The following is a 17,415-nucleotide window of genomic DNA, read 5'->3' on the forward strand; positions in this document are numbered from 1 at the left end:
TGGGGAACAAATTCGTAAGGCTCTTAAGAATAGGTTGCTAGCTACACCTATCTTGATAGTAATGTCATGATAGCTAAAGTAGTGAATATATGAAAGTGAGAACGTTGGTTTTCTGTATATGGTAAATTTGTAAGTATCTGTCGTGTCTGATTATTAAAACATCAAGAAAAGGCAATTTTTGTTGTGTCTGTTTCCCATTCAACTTTAAATTTCATGCTGGGCACTAATGTGTTTAATTTTGAGAGGAATTCATTAAAATTTACCCCACTTATTATCAAAACAAAAGTTAGTATTGTCATCCACGTATCTCATCCACAGCATATTTTTGGGTTTTATTGCATTTATTACTGTAGTTTCCAAAGTATTCCATGTACAGATTGCTAAAATAGGACTTAAAGGGAATACCCATACTACACCCAAATTTTTGCTTGTAGAATGATTCCCCGAATGAAAATACGTTATTAGATGCACATAATTCAACTAACTTTATTATTTTGTCAAGCGCCAAAGGGAAATGATCTGAATAGGGGGATAATTTTTCCCTTAAAAACTGAAGAACGTCCAGTACTGGTACTTTTGTGAATAGGGAGTCTACGTCAAGGCTTAAAAGTTTTATGTTGTGAAGTGGTATATGTGCTTCTCGAATTTGTGACAAAAGTCTTCCATAATGTTTGATGTGACTGGGGAGAAAAAGTGCCTAAAAAAGGAGAAAGGAGGCAGCTAACATTTAGAAATTTTGTAATTGAAAGCTCCGGCGCATGAAACGATGGGTCTGAATGGAAGATTGTCTTTGTGAGTTTGGGAAGACCATAAAAGTAGGGTAATTTAAGGATTAATTACTTTAAATTTCTCTAATAGTTCAATACTCTTTTGTCTTGGCCAATTAATCTTACTTTCCGAAAAAAATTCTGTGGGAACGTTCTGGAGGGGATTTTTCGTCAGTTTTTCGTACGTATTTGTGTCGCTAAGGAGCTGGTTGATTTTGTCGAGGTAGAAGTCTTTGTCCATTATTACAATTTTGCCGTCTTTGTCGGATCTACTTCAGTTATATCAACCTCTAACTTTTTAGCGAGTGGATGGCTATCATGAATCTGCGGGGAAACAGGATATTTCTTTATGAAGGTCAGTTGGAAAGCGATTTAGTAACACTCCTTTTAAACAATATCTCTCACGGCTGTAGTTTTGTCAGATATGAATTTATCAAAAGCCACTATGAAGTCTAGGTTGTTTTTGCGGTCTGCATAAGGGCAAAGGATAAGCCTAAATTTAAAACTAAATGTGATTTACAGTAAGGGGGGTGTTGGTGGGTTATAAGTTAAAACTTTGTCTTGTTGTTGCAAGATTATTCCATGCGCTATTATCTATTATGTTATTTAACTTGCGTAAAAGTCTGTTGGAATGAGTCACGCTATTATAGGCAGCAATGTCGGAACAGAATGAAATCAGCATACCTGTATATGTGGTCCGTAGTGGAGGAGGCCGAAGATCAGATTGAGATCCATATATCACTCTGCCGTATTTGGGTAGGTAAATGCAAAAGGGTTGGATTTCCAAGGGTGTGAGTTTGAGTTACTCTCTTAATCGTCTCCAGGTGGGGAATTTTATTTTATTGTTGGGTGTGTCTCTGGTCTTGTCTTTAGGGGGTCGGTTAGAAAATTAAATTAAACGTTTTTGCTTTTTGAATTGCTTTCTCAATTTATATGGTCAGGATACCTGGAAGAAAGAATCACCAGTACGAAAAACGACATCTTCGTGCTACGCAGAGTGATATATGGAACTCAATCTAATCTTCGCCTCCTCACTACGGACCACATAACAGGTATCTGATTTAATTCTGTCCGACATTGCTGCCTATATAGCGTGAACTCATTCAACAGACTTTTACGCAAGTTAAATAACCTAATAGATAATAGCGCATGGAATAATCTTGAACAACAAGACAAAGTTTTAAACTTATCCCAACACCCCCCACTTACGTAAATCAACATTTAGTTTTAAATTTAGGCTTATCCTTTGCCCTTATGCCAGACCGCAAAAACAACCTAGACTTCATATGGCTTTTGATAAATTCATATCTGACAAAACTACAGCCGTGAAGAGAGTATGTTTAAAAGGAGTGTTACTAAATGCTTTAACTGACCTTCATAAGAAATATCCTGTTCCCGCAGATTCATGATAGCCATCCACTCGCTAAAAAAGTTAGATGTTATAATAAGTAGATCCGACAAAGACGGCAAAATTGTAATAATGGACAAAGACTTCTACCTCGACAAAATCAACCAGCTCCTTAGCGACACAAATACGTACGAAAAAACTGACGAAAAATCCCCTCCAGAACGTTCCCACAGAATTTTTTCGGAAAGTAAGATTAATTGGCCAAGACAAAAAGAGTATTGAACTATTAGAGAAATTTAAAGTAATTAATCTTAAATTACCCTACTTTTATGGTCTTCCCAAAACTCACAAAGACAAACTTCCATTCAGACCCATCGTTTCATGCGCGGAGCTTTCAATTACAAAAATTTCTAAATGGTTAGCTGGCCTCCTTTCTCCTTTTTTAGGCACTTTTTCTCCCAGTCACATCAAACATTCGGAAGACTTTTGTCACAAATTCAGAGAAGCACATATACCACTTCACAACATAAAACTTTTAAGCCTTGACGTAGACTCCCTATTCACAAAAGTACCAGTACTGGACGTTCTTCAGTTTTTAAGGGAAAAAATTATCCCTATTCAGATCATTTCCCTTTCGGCGCTTGACAAAATAATAAAGTTAGTTGAATTATGTGCATCTAATAACGTATTTTCATTCGGGGAATCAATATTCTACAAGCAAAAAATTCGGGTGTAGTTATGGGTGAGGGTAGTCCTTTAAGTCCTATTTTAGCCAATCTGTACATGGAATACTTTGGAAACTACAGTAATAAATGCAATAAAAAAAACCCAAAAAACATGCTGTGGATGAGATAATCGTGGATGAACATACTAACATTTTGGGATAATAAGTGGGTAATTTTTAATATAATTCCTCTCAAAATTAAACGCATTAGTGCCCAGCATGAAATTTGTTAAAGTTGAATGGGAAACAGACAACAAAAATTCCTTTCTTGATGTTTTTAATAATCAGAGACACGACAGAATACAAATTTACCATATACAGAAAAACCAACGTTCTCACTTTCATATATTCACTACTTTAGCTATCATGACATTACTATCAAGATAGGTGTAGCTAGCAACCTATTCTTAAGAGCCCTACGAATTTGTTCCCCAGATTTCCTGGAAAAATAATTTGAACTAATTCGCAAGCAACTTTCATCTTTAAAATATCCTGACCATATAATTGAGAAAGCAATTCAAAAAGCAAACGTAATTTCTACCGACCCCCTAAAGACAAGACCTAGAGACACACACCAATAAAATAAAAATTCCCCACCTGGAGACGATTAAGAGAGTTACTCACACCCTTGGGAAATCCAACCCTTTTGCATTAACCTACCCAAATCCCTGATTAACGTCCAACAAAAGACATCTCCCAAAGACTCTGGGGTATATGAGATCCCATGCCAGGACTGTGACCAATCTTACATCGGATTTAACAGGTAAATCACTTCCCCAGAGATTAATTCAACACAAACGGTCAGTTAGGTATGGACAACAGAACTCGCTATTTTCAACCATATAAATGAACATCAACCATAGAATAAACTGGAAATATGTCACGTGTAATTTATAGCAGCAACTGCCGGTGGTGGTTTTTACAAGAGTCAAATGATGGAATCGGCCTTAATAAAAGAGAAGCAGGTAATGAACATCTCAAAAGGGGCTTGGATACAGATATCGTCGACGCAGTGTTCATTCAACCAACGCTTTAAGAAGATTGAAAGGAAGATTATCAGCGGGGGTGACCTAAATTGGCTTACTGTGGACGAATCTTTGGTATAAAAATAAACCACCCTTTTCTGTAAAACTTTTCTCATTCATATACTGAAGAGAGAGGACAGTCTCTGAAATATAGTACTTTCTCTCTACATTTGGTGTTTTATGGGCTCTTTTATTAGATATATATATATATAAAAATATATACATGTAAAAATTTACACAGTAATCCTTCAGTTATTTGGTTTTATCTTATCCAGGCATTGATGATATCCAGAGGATCATCGAAACGTAGTATATGTGCAAAATATATTCAAGTTTCCTAGAAATGAAAATTTTAAAAAGTCACTAATATGGTTGGCAATGCTGCACAAGCATAAAGAAGTGTTTGCAAAGCTGCTTGCAGGCATTAACAGATCTAGGAAAGGTTTTTGTGAGGGCATTAGACTGCCAAAAGAGTTTTTCTTTTGGGGGGGGGAGGTGGTGTTAGGGCAAATGGAAATGCTTGGCAGGAAAGATGGGGAAGGGTGAGGTGGGCACTTGACCTCTTGAAAGCTTTTGTGACTCCTGTTGGTTTAATACCATTATGTCACTTGATGTTCATCACATGCCACATTGTTTATCACTTTTAATTGGCTGGTTACTGATACATTAGTACAATAGCAAGTGGTAGAGAAGGTGCATAGGTGAGCGAGCACTCTTCTTTGTAAACTTGCGCCCTATTGGTAGAAAAGTATAGGTCATTACACATCATCATTATGGACTAACTTTTCACTTTATTTCCATAACTGGCTGCATGCAAAGAGTAACGATGCACTTTGCAGAAAAGCGGCCTTCTTTCCTCAGTCTTGTGCCACATCAGTTCTGAATGGGTGCTATGATAAGGAGAGTTGCAATGCTTTACCCTTGTAAGATATTATGGTATTTTTGTTATTTGAGTTTGTTTGTACCAAAGTGACGTACAATGATATATGGGAGAATCATTGCATAGGGAACCAAAGAGAACTTTTGACTGTCCAAGAACAAATCAACAGAATGACAGCTTACTTAGATGCCAATTATGCAGGTTACAAAAAGGCTTCTAATAAACGCCCATCATGCTGATCCGGATATTGTAAGAATGAAATGAATTGGTCCTCGCCCCATGTGGCTTCTTATTTGTTTTACCTGCCCTTCTGTGCTTTTTTTTTTTTTTTTTTTTTTTTGAAGCGAGGTGACGTCTGCTGCCCGCTACTTTTTGGTAGCAGTTGAGAGTAGCTCAGCAGCTAGTCAACAGCTTGACAAGAACTGGTGTTACTCGCATGGTAGTCACTACAGATCGAGGTGGAGATCGTTCTGTGAGTCGAGAATGAGGTCATCAGCTGAATCTTCTATATGTAGTTGTTGTTTGGAGGGTGGTTAAACCATAATCATCTTTGGAGGATTCGTCCTTGGAACAATGGGGGTAGTCGCTACTGGATTTATAACATTCATGATACTATTTACATGTTGAGCAGCTATGATTTAGCCAAAGGGATGGCTTGTTTTGATATCTTGTAAAGATGTTCTATTTCATTTAATCTTTTGGCTTTGTCTTTACAATTGTGTGTGCTCATGAGTGTGTTCTCCTGCCTTTTAAACAAGCGGATCTAGTGAGGGGACTGTGTTTTGGAGAAGAGATAATTGGTGTGACTAATTACTGATTGAGACTATTAAATACCGGGGGGTTGTGTGTGAGACTTGAGCTATTATCATTCCATTAATTATTCTGTAAGAACCTGAATTATTCAATTAATACTTTACTTTGAATAAATGTCTATTTTTGTAGTTCCAACTCTGATTTTGTGACCTTAGATAATGGAGAGAGAGAGAGAGAGAGAGAAGGCTATGCCAGTGATCACCTTGAGAGAGAGAGAGAGAAGAGAGAGAGAGAGAGAGAGAGACTAAGGGTTACCAGTTCGCCTAACGCTCTGGCTAAACGCATACCAAATATGAAAAAAGCGGGGAGGGGCAACGCTCCCCGCTGTTAATATAGATATATATATATATATATATATATATATATATATATATATTTTTTATATAATAGATATATATATATCTATATATAAATATATATATATATATATATATATATATATATATATATAATATATATATATATATATTATAATATATATATTATATACATATATATTATTATATCTATTTTATTATATACATATATATCATATATATATATATATAATTATATACATATATTGTTACGTTTCAAGCCCTGGCCTGAAGGGGCTCAAATACGTAAACGAAAATAGTTGAGGGAAAATGCAGAATAAATTAATTGAACTTACCTTAAAAGGATTTATAGTGTTAATTTACTCTAGAAGAGGTCACCAGAAAACTCAGCTAATTACTTTACATACATTTATTTACAGGAGGCTGCTTAATAACCTGGGAAAGTAAATGCAACTTGTCCACGTGGGACCAATATTATCTCTCACAAGGGGATGGATAGTTGGGTAAAAATGCGGTTCACGTAAAAGCTGGCTTTCAAAATTGTTCATACGTCTTGCGGTAAAACATCACTTGCGGGTGGGAAGACTTGAACACGTGACTCAGGGAATCTGGAAGAAATCCCAGATAAGACACAAAATAATCAGAGTTCTTGCACAAGTTACAGTTGCTCACTGTGTCTAACACACTGGGGAGGAACTCTTAGCATTAAATTAAATATTCAATGACTTCATTTGTCTGGGACGATCACACAAGGGAAGCATGCGGCCATGAGGCAGTGAAAAGGAACAGATGAATGTTCATTAGAGAATTAGGAGTTGAATTTTGAAAATGGGGAGAAGTTACGACACTAGGAGATAAGGAACTGGCAATATGACTGTTTTACAAGATGTACCTGGGTGCCATAATAAGTGGACCTTTGTAGAAATGCAGCATCGGCTTTGTCTCAGGTCTGGGCGCGCCAGTAACGCCGTGGTAGGCCTAAATTGGAAGGCTGGTGGCTGGACATCCGTCCGAGGTCACGACTGGAGGAGACTGAGATCGAAGGCAGGTGTGTTTCATGGGGGATGGGTTCAGCTTAACCCCCTAAGAGTAGGGCATCCTGGAAACAGAACATACAGCCAGCAAAAAGTTCACAGGAAAAAGGAGCTTAAGACATAGGCCTAATAAGTACCTGGCTACCTGCACCCTTCCCTTTGGGATACGTCCTTAAGGCTGAGAAGTCTTTATTTCCCCCCTTCTAACAGGAAATTCCTATCTCTGGCTGGCTGGCTTGGGGTTCCCGCCTAAAATCAGCTGATATTTGGGGGAATATGGCTGCTTTTACAAATAAAATAGATTAAATAAATGCTGGGGAGAAGAGACGGTCAATAAATGTAACTATATATATATATTGTATATATATAATATGTATAGATATTATACTATATTATATATGTATATATATATATATATTATATATTATTATATATATATATATACATATATATTATATGTATATACATATATTATATATATATATATATATATATATATAATATATAATATATATTATATATTATATGTATATATATCATATATATATACTATATATAGATATATAATATATATATATATATATATATATATATATATTATATATAATATATATATATATAATTATATATATATATATATAATATATTATATATATATATATAATAATATATATATATTATATATATATCATATATATCTATATATATAATATATAATATGAGTATATACACAATATATAATATAATATATATAATATATATTAATATATATATATATATATAAATGATACATATACATCTTATAGATATGTATAGTATATCTATATATATATATATATAATATATATATATATAAATATATATATCATATATATATATATAGACATGTATAATATATATAATATATAACGATTATAGATAATATAAATATATATATATATATAACACAGATATATATATAAGTATATATCTACACCATTTATATATATATAAATAGCCTATATAAAGATAAAAAAGATATATATATATATATACTATATAGTATATATATATATATATATAGCCAACAGATATATATAGATATAGTACCTAATGTATATAATTATCTTCTATGTATATATTTAATATATGATAATATAAAGAATATGGTAAATATAATATAATCATATATCGGTAAATAATAAGATATTAATACTTCTTCTATATCTGTCTTTTTTATAAAAATCCCTGTGGTATATATATATATCATGTATAATATATATATATATATATTAATATAATAATATTATCTGTAAATATAATATATAATAATATACTTATATATATATATTATATTATTAATTTATATATATATTATATTATATATACTATACGTATATATTATATTATATTGACATTACTTTTTATATATTATATTATTTATTATATAGATAGATTTTATATATATATAGATATATATATAATTATATATATTATAATTGTCAAATTAGCGTAATTTTTTTATTTTCTTAAATCAGCCTTGTACCTTAGTTTTAAGTGCTCTCTTATATTCAGTTCAGCAGCTGTATTTTTTTACGTAAACGTAACGTTCAGTGGTTTTGCCCAGTGATTTCTCCTCTTGTTGTGAATTACCTAACTATCGTGGTAACGATTGTTTTTATTTTGTTTTCGAGTTGGAATGGAACTGTAGTGCGGTGAGTGGAGGCCGGCCTAAGACATTTCGGGCCTGTATAAGCTTCTGGACGTGCGCTCTTTTGTTAGCAGCCTTCTGGAGATTGACCGTAAGCCTTTTGAATGATTCCTCCGATGGACCTTCCCTTGGAATTGGTTTTGCGTAGATGTGCTGAGCCATCTACGGCGTACGTACATCGTTGGAGTTTGATCACGGCTGTGATATCGCAGGTGTTAGTCACTTGCGACGCCCCTGTACTCCTGTTTCCCGCCTGAGGATTTGGCGGAAGACGTGGTCGTCGCTGTCAGGAGGCGTTACGCCAACCACTACCCTGTGTTGTCCATCTCCAGCTGCTGGTCCAGGAGACCTTAGGGCTCGTGAGGAGGCACGTAGGGAGGCAATTGCCAGGTAAGAGGAGATTATCCTGTGTTGTCCCTCAGGATAGAACTCGATCCCTGTATCTGCCTGGACAATTTGTGAGCTCCTTTGTTTAGCTGTTGGACGGTTGAAGTGACCTTTGAGGATTTACGTGTATTAATCTATTTATTTATGTATATACATGTTGCATTGAGTCAGGAGTATTGGGTATTCATAGCCCCTCTGAATATTTGTTTGAATTAATTTTAAGTTTAGTACCACCATAGTTAGGTAGGAGGTTTAAGGCTTTCCTTACTTTATTTTCTCTGTACTTCCTTCCTTCCTTATAGTTGTAGGTTAGTGGTTTCATTATTGGTCCCGTGTCATTATTATTTGAGACTTTGGCATATTATGTCCTTTCTTACTTTGTTAGGGTAGCTTTAAGTATTAGGAGTACTTGTGAGCACTTTATTTGCTCCTTGTATTTTGTGTATTTACTGTTAAGTTTTCTCACAAGGCTTATTTAGTATTAAGTGTATTTTATAATTAAATATTGTTTATTTTATGATGGTGTTTGTTTCCACATTCCCCATACCCTGTGCACTTTCTTACTGCCTACGACCCCTGTGATTATTGAAGTATAAAGAATCTGTATTACGGCCAAACGGGTTGTAACAATAATATATATATATATATATATATATATATATATATATATATATATATATATATATATATGTATAAACAGCGGGGAGCATTGGTATGTGTTTAGCCAGAGCGTTAGGCAAACTGGTAACCCTCAGTCCCTCCCCTCTCTCTCTCTCTCCATTATCTAAGGTCACCAAATCGGAGTCGGAACTACAAAAATAGACATTTATTCAAAGTAAAGTATTAATTGAATAATTCAGGTTCTATCAGTATAATTAATGGAATGATAATAGTTCAAGTCTCACAGACAACCTCCCAGTATTTAATAGTCTCAATCAGTAATTAGTCACACCAATTATCTCTTCTCCAAAACACAGTCCCCTCACTAGGACACTTGGTCCCATCACTAGATCCGCTTGTTTAAAAGACAGGAGAACACACTCGTGAGCACACACAATTGTAAAGACTAAGCCAAAAGATTATATGAAATAGAATATCTTTACAAGATATCAAAACAAGCCATCCCTTTGGCTAAATCATAACGATTCTTACCCATTGCAGCCTGGAACGTCACACACAGAAACAAATATAACTTTCGCAGAGCTATCCCAGCATTCTGCCTTTTCACCTGTAGCTGTCTCCCTAGTTCTTTGCTAAACCATGCCATTAAGAATGGACATAGTTCGTACACGTACACATGAATTCACACCCTTCGCCAATGCCCCAATTAACTGGTCACAGCCAGTTTTCAAAGGCACCTTGAACAACAGCCTCTCAAACTCACATACCAACAGAACGAACATTGACCTGCTAAGTAAGCATCTTAGTGTCACACCATCCCAGAAAAGATTCATCAGCTTTCTTAAGGTGTCGCTCGGACTCTAGATGGGAAGTTAAAAATGATAAGTCTGCACATTCTAAAAAAGTCACAGCACATCACATTATAATGGTATATTAAACATTTACTATAGCCCTCTTTTATATAACAGATGCTCGGCCACCAAGAATTGCTAGCCCTTGCCTAGCCATAATTCACATAAAACAGCTCATATATATAAAACACATTGGCCGGCTCAAAACACAAAATATAGCCATAACTGCATGTCTTTGGCAGCACAACGTAATGTCTATCATGCTTCATCTCCAATAACAATTGGGTGTAGGAATTTTCCTCGTTTTGATACTTGAATATCCCTCTTTGTCTGCAACTGCAACTCGTGAAAAATATGCTGTAGGAATGCGAAACGTCCCCCAGCAGAAGACATCCAACGGCTTCTGTAGACCCAAAAGCGCTGTAGAACTCTGTAGAGTTCTTTAACTGAACATATGTTCAAAACCATAAGCCGATAAATTTGCGTACCATCTGCAAAATTTTACACAGAGATATTATAGTATTTATTAGAGATTTTTTATTTTACTGAACTGCATAGAAGAGGGGGTGCACAATGCAGTGTAGCTGAGATAACTTGAGAAATTTACTCAATATGAGAAGTTTATTTGTGCGTTTGTTTTGACGTTATGTTAATCCCAGAGGCTGGTATTAAACATGGCGTCCCTCGGAAGTTTTCAACGTAAATACAAACAAGAGACTAAAATTCTTCTTATCTCACCTGTACAGCATCATTTACACTTTTCTATATTCAGTAAAAAAAAATTCACTAAAACAATATCGTATGGAGCTTTTCCTTAAAATTAGTTGTTCACTGCCCTTAATGGTTTGATTTCTTGCTCTTAAGTAGTCAGCAGAACAATGGGATCAGGCTCCAACACTACCACCGAACGGAAGTTTAGTCCAAGTTTCCGATGTTTACGGCGCCCTGAGATTACGAAGGTTTACCTTCCGGAGATGAGGTTATAGGTTAATTTGTTTTCTTCCGCGGAATTTGTTCCCGTCATTCGCAACTCGCCCCTTACTTTCTTTATAATTCCAATTCAAAAACACTTGTTAGACAGATTTTCCAACATAGAATAATATATATTTCTTTCAAAAGGAGAAATAGTCATACGCTAAATACCCACGTTATGCATGGAATATCATAGAAAACTGCGATGACTAATAAAGAGAAAACCGGAAATGATTTGATGGCAACCTATTACACATGTCTCTTGGTTAGTTCCAGTATTTTCCCCTATATTTTCCTGTTTTGCTTTAGTTTGTTGGCCTTTTATCCATTTCACTTACCCGGAGTTCAGGTTTTCAAGCGTCTGTTCTTGGGAGAGGTTTAAGACTACAAATTATAGACAATCAACATTGAGGCAACATACTGTGACCGCGATATATTTTCGATTCAGTACCTGCTTTGTAGTTGATATTCAGCGGGTATAATAGAACTGCGTATAAGTTTTGCCGCAATCTTTAGAAATTTTCCCGACAAGTTTCGTGACCAAAGCTCGTGATAATGTTTGTCAACAACTGCAAACAGTAAATACGAAAAGCTACTGTGAAAATTCTATATGAAACATTTTTTTACACGGTTAATCAAACATTCAAATCATTTAAATACAGAGAATGTCCATGATTCAAGTTAACTATGATAATTTGAACCATAACAGTCACTCGAACGAAATGAACTGGAAATAGAAAAAAATAAATATTAGCTAGAAACAAAATATAAGTAAAATGATACCAACAGGCACATTTATTAATCACTGGAATGCATACTACGTGAAGTCTAGTAAACCCATTAATAGAAAAGTTACGATAAGCTGATAGTAACACTCATCTATACAGTAGGCTATATCAATAGATCTAAAGTGCACCATTATCAGGCTAATAATTGAATTCATTACGGAAGTGTCTTAATTAACTCATCTTGGCAGTGAATTTTAATCCTGAAATCTCATATCTTCCTCCTCATGATGTGACTCCTTTACTCCACGCTTTCCTTGCTACATTCTGTCCTTAATTTCTCTATTTCGCTCGAAGAAATCTGCATTTTTTTTTTTATGCATTTCTCTGAGGTTGGCTTCATATCAAGATAGGTACCTTCTTTGGAAGCTTTAATTTAAAGTTAATGGTCTCTGTAGGCCTGTTCCATATGAACAGGGTTTATCTTCTGAATATCTGTCATAATGGAAGTATCCCCGACTGTATTCACTTATACGTTTTGTTTTCCAAAAGTAGCGGCTTCATGATTCTCATTTCTTTTCCCAGCGTTTTTCCTAATTTTAGTTCTTTTCTTTATTACCATGCATGTCATTTATTTGTACGTATTTCTTCAGTTCCCCAATCCAGCAATTACCGTAAGAGTCTCAACTTAATCTTCAGTCATTCTTTAAGTATTTCCTTGGAGTTTGTACTTGCTGTTTTTATTCCCAATGCAGGACGCTGGCCATAAACCTGCTTTTTCAGTTAAGCCGTAGTAGGGAATGTTAAAAGACTGTTGGCAGATTGATGTTCAATCGGTTCTCTTTTCAAGTATACAAATGCAGAGGTTTAGTTTTGTTGTTAGATTAAGCTGGATTATGTATGCCAGAGATTTACAAAGTTGACTGGTGTACCTAATTAGCAACAAATCAGCGTACATACAAGCATGCACTACGAGCAAAATGTGTATCATAGAGTGGGAAGGGTATTTTGAATAATAGAACAACTCTGGAATCTTTCAATCGCGGTGTGACAAATCAATGTCTCTCGCTTAGTGTCTCGCATTACTTTCTTTCGAATGTTTGTAAATGAGTGGACTTGACCCTGGTCTTGACCATGATCCAGAGAGTTCGTCTCACGATCCTGGTCTTGGCACTCGAAAGATTCGGCTTTCATTCGTGTCGTTTCAAAAGTTACCCAAAACATACTGCGTTAGGATCACTTGGTAGCCTTCGCTAGTTTAAAATGTATTTTTTATTTTTATTTTACCCATACCTAAAAGAAAAAAAAAAGTTTCCTCCGATGGCTGTCATTTTCATCAAAATAAGGAAAAATTTATTTAGAACAATATTTTTAATTCATATTCTTCATCGTGGGATTCAAATTACCATCAGTTAGTTTTGTCTTTTGCCTACAAGTATCTCGGTATGATAAGTAGTTTTCACCTGGCCTACAGGCCTGTAACGCATAAGAAATTTTAGATATGCTATTAAAAAATATAATGAAATGACACATTTTGGGATTACTTCTTTCGATTATGGTACTGAAAATTAAATCAATTTAATACCATCTGGAAACACTGACTTACAATGTAAATTTAAACGGAGGAAATAATTACACAATGTCTGCTAAATAAATATCTGGTTAGTCCATGTGAAATAAGAAATAGTATCCCGATACGCTTTTAGCTGAATCTTGAGTGGCTGAATTCAGCAACAATGGTATGAATCATTAAGCGGAAATGAGATTAAAATATAATTCATAATGATGAAGGGTCGTCATATTCGGCTAGGTAGAGGAAAGGGCAACACAGGCAAAGTAAACGAAGAAGGTAGCCAAGCAAAGGGAGACAACGAAGGGATAAGGGGGTTAATGGAGGACAGGGGAAAAAGTGAAGTACTGAGGAGAGGAGAGACCTATTTCTAGAATGTCGTGACGTCATCAACACCACCATTACCAGTGCAAATAAACACAAACTTATTATTCCATAATATATGGTACTACTACACTACAAAAAAACAATGATGCAATAATAAAGGAAATACATTAAGAAACCTATATTTACCATCCAACACTCGCTCGAGTTTTGCAAATCCCCAGCAACACCATTCTTTCCACCCGGTCACCATAGAAACAAGCTAGTGACTGAGACTGAGAGGACGCGTGTGAACGGTGAGTGGAAATATTAATAAACTTTCCGAAACTGCCAGTTGTTTCCATTGTTCGGTATAAGTAGCCTGTTGTGTTGTTACTACCGTTTTGGAGTCATTCATGGTAGTTTAGAGTTGTGGAGGAGTTAAAATTGATTCTTTTTGCGTTTATTAATCGTTGTTTATAGTGCAGTAATGTATTTTGTGCACATGTTTACATTAGTACTAGGAGTTTTTTAATTGGCATTTTACACTCGTATACCTATGGTTGTCAATGGCAACCCACTGTCACATAAAAAAGAAACAAACACCTGCAACGAAAGTGTAAAATCTTTTTCGTTTCTGTTCTGATGTCGGCGGAAGAATTTGTACTAGAAGTAACGCAGATCATTTTGACAAGATATTCCCATTTAATCTTCGATGGCTATATGCAACTTGCCCTTTTATTTTGTAGCTGGTTATGCTCTCCAGCTAATAATCCCTTTAGGTATCTGGACTTGGGTTTTTTCGTGTTCTATGTTTAGTTTTTTTCCGGCAAAGACATTCGAATTGGGTTTTCCATTACAGACCTTACAAACTACGTACTGTAGTATGTACAGCGAGTTGAATATTATTCCACTGGCTATCGACACTGGTTATTTACCAGTTGAATGCAACTGCTAAATGGACAGTGTCGATAGCCAGTGGAATAAGCATGATCTCTAATATTCTATTCGCTGTACACACTACAGTACGTGGTTATAAGGCCTATAGTGGAAAACCCAATTGAAATGATATCCCCTCCCCCCCCCCCAAAAAAAAAAAAAAAAAAAAACTACCACTGGAGTTGACAAGGCTAGTCAAGGCAATTCAGCGACTGTCAACTTACCGCCTCTGGTCTGCATATAAACTCGGCAAAAAAAAAAAAAAAAAAAAAAAAAAAACGAGGATAAATGGGTAACTAAAAGATTACAGAACGTGGGTAGAGGGGCAACTATAGAATTTGTGAAACTCACGGATAACATAGGTATGTATACTTTAGATCATAGACAATTTATGAGTACTGTAATAATTGCATAATTCTAACAGAATTATGTAAAGTACATTTATATCCATAAAAACATATGGAAAAATATCAAAATGACTACAATCTATTACGCAGATAAACCATGAAGAACTGCATTTCGGCAACTCTGCAGGCCCGGGCGGCGTCGGAGTGATGGTGAGTGAGTGTCAAGGTCAAGGCCTAGACCCGGGTACCTCGGACCCACACAAGACCAGCCTTCTTGCACACTAGTGAAAAATATCCTATTTTAATGGTCTTCACCCTTTTTGACATCAGAATTAACCCCTTTTAGTTTTTTTTTTAGGATCATAAAACTCAGTGTCAGTATTGCATTTATTCATATAAAAAGCATAGAAAAATATAAATCTAAAATTAAAATATACATAAACTGGAAGAGTGCTTCGAGTTTAAAGAATATGCAGTTTATTTTTCACAAACACTCGATTATCATCACATGAGTAGTTGTCATTTTCCAACTGCAACAACTCTGCAGAATTTGGAACTGACCACAGAAAGGATTTACTTGACTAGATTCAATGAATATACCTCTGATATGAAAACTGCTCTTTAACACGAAATATGGAAATAACATAAAATCTCATGCTTAGATGCTATCCATCCGGATCTGTGGCCTGTAAATATAATATATTAATCTATATATATATTATATATATATATATATATATATATATATATATATTATATGTATATATATATAAATGTGGGTGTGTGTGTGTGTGTGTGTATTAAAATTCCACTCTTTACAAAAACAGCTTGAATACATTGTTTGCAAGACAGGGTGCTAACAAGTCTATTATCAGTCACCCCTTCTAATACGGATCATTTGGCGTAACTAGATAGGGACATCGGAACATTAGAAACGCGATTTTCATCACTGGGAAGAAAGAAATAACAAAGCAGAGTAAGGCCTGCTGACTGGAATTACGTTGAGGATGAAGACTGCTCCCTTTTATAGTAAGCTAAAACAATGTTTGACGGACTCGGACATGTGAAAGAGCCCATCCGTATCTTCACACATACTTCAGTGTTGAGATAAAGCAAAAAAAGCTTCAAACGGTACACCGGCGCAAGGTGAATAAGTACAACTGCCAAAGGAAGAGTGGCTGGCTATTTGGGTCTACCGGATAAGCATAAAAGTAAATATTTCAACGCACTCCTAATGGAGGCTGAAATAGCGCCCTGGTATACAAAGAAACTTTAAGCTGTTAAATCATGAAGATTATTCAGTTATACTCAGCATCTAAAAAACTAAAACTTGATAACACTGAATTACCAACTACTGTTGCTAGAACGCTGAAAATTCATATTTTTATTTGAAAATAGAACCTTTAAGTAATGGGAGGAGTGCATTGTTCAGCCCCTTGCCCTGCCAAATTCCGCCCTGCACCCCCCCATAGAAAAAAATCCATCTGGCAGAAACAATCTAGTATAACCAACTGAATTTTGAAATGGAAACGTTTGAGAATAAAGGCATCTCAATCAAACAGTCACAGATAAAAAAATGTGAAGGTCCTCCTTACCGCTGAAGCCCTGCAGCTTTTTTTCCCCAACTTAAAAGAATACTGAGAAATTCGAGAAAGGTTCGGGCAACACATGCAACGTAAACGTAGGAAGGCAATGCTTCATTTCTGCAATACTGATAGTGAAATCTTTAATAGAAGTGAGACTGCAGATGCTAAGACTTCTATGCCAAGCAAGTGCAAAGGAGGCTCATAATTGAACTAAGGAATCGCAGCTCTTCTATAGAAATGCACGAACTTGTAATCCTATGGGATTGCTGCCAGGTTTCTTTTGATGAATGCAGGGCATGAAAGGGTATTTCAGATTTTATCACTCTGCCTGCGAATGATGTTTTTCAACACACGTGGAAAAGGGTGTTGATGTAAAAATAGGAAGCTGTAGGAGCAAAAATTAGATAATAACAGAGGTAGACACCTTCTGTTAAAAAAAAGGTTGTAATTGAACCAGCAGAAGAAAGATGATGGTAGTGTAATTTACTTTTGGCTCGTTGCATGAGATTATAACTC

This window comes from Macrobrachium nipponense, chromosome 22 (assembly GCF_015104395.2).
Source record: "Macrobrachium nipponense isolate FS-2020 chromosome 22, ASM1510439v2, whole genome shotgun sequence".
Lineage (NCBI taxonomy): Eukaryota > Metazoa > Arthropoda > Malacostraca > Decapoda > Palaemonidae > Macrobrachium > Macrobrachium nipponense.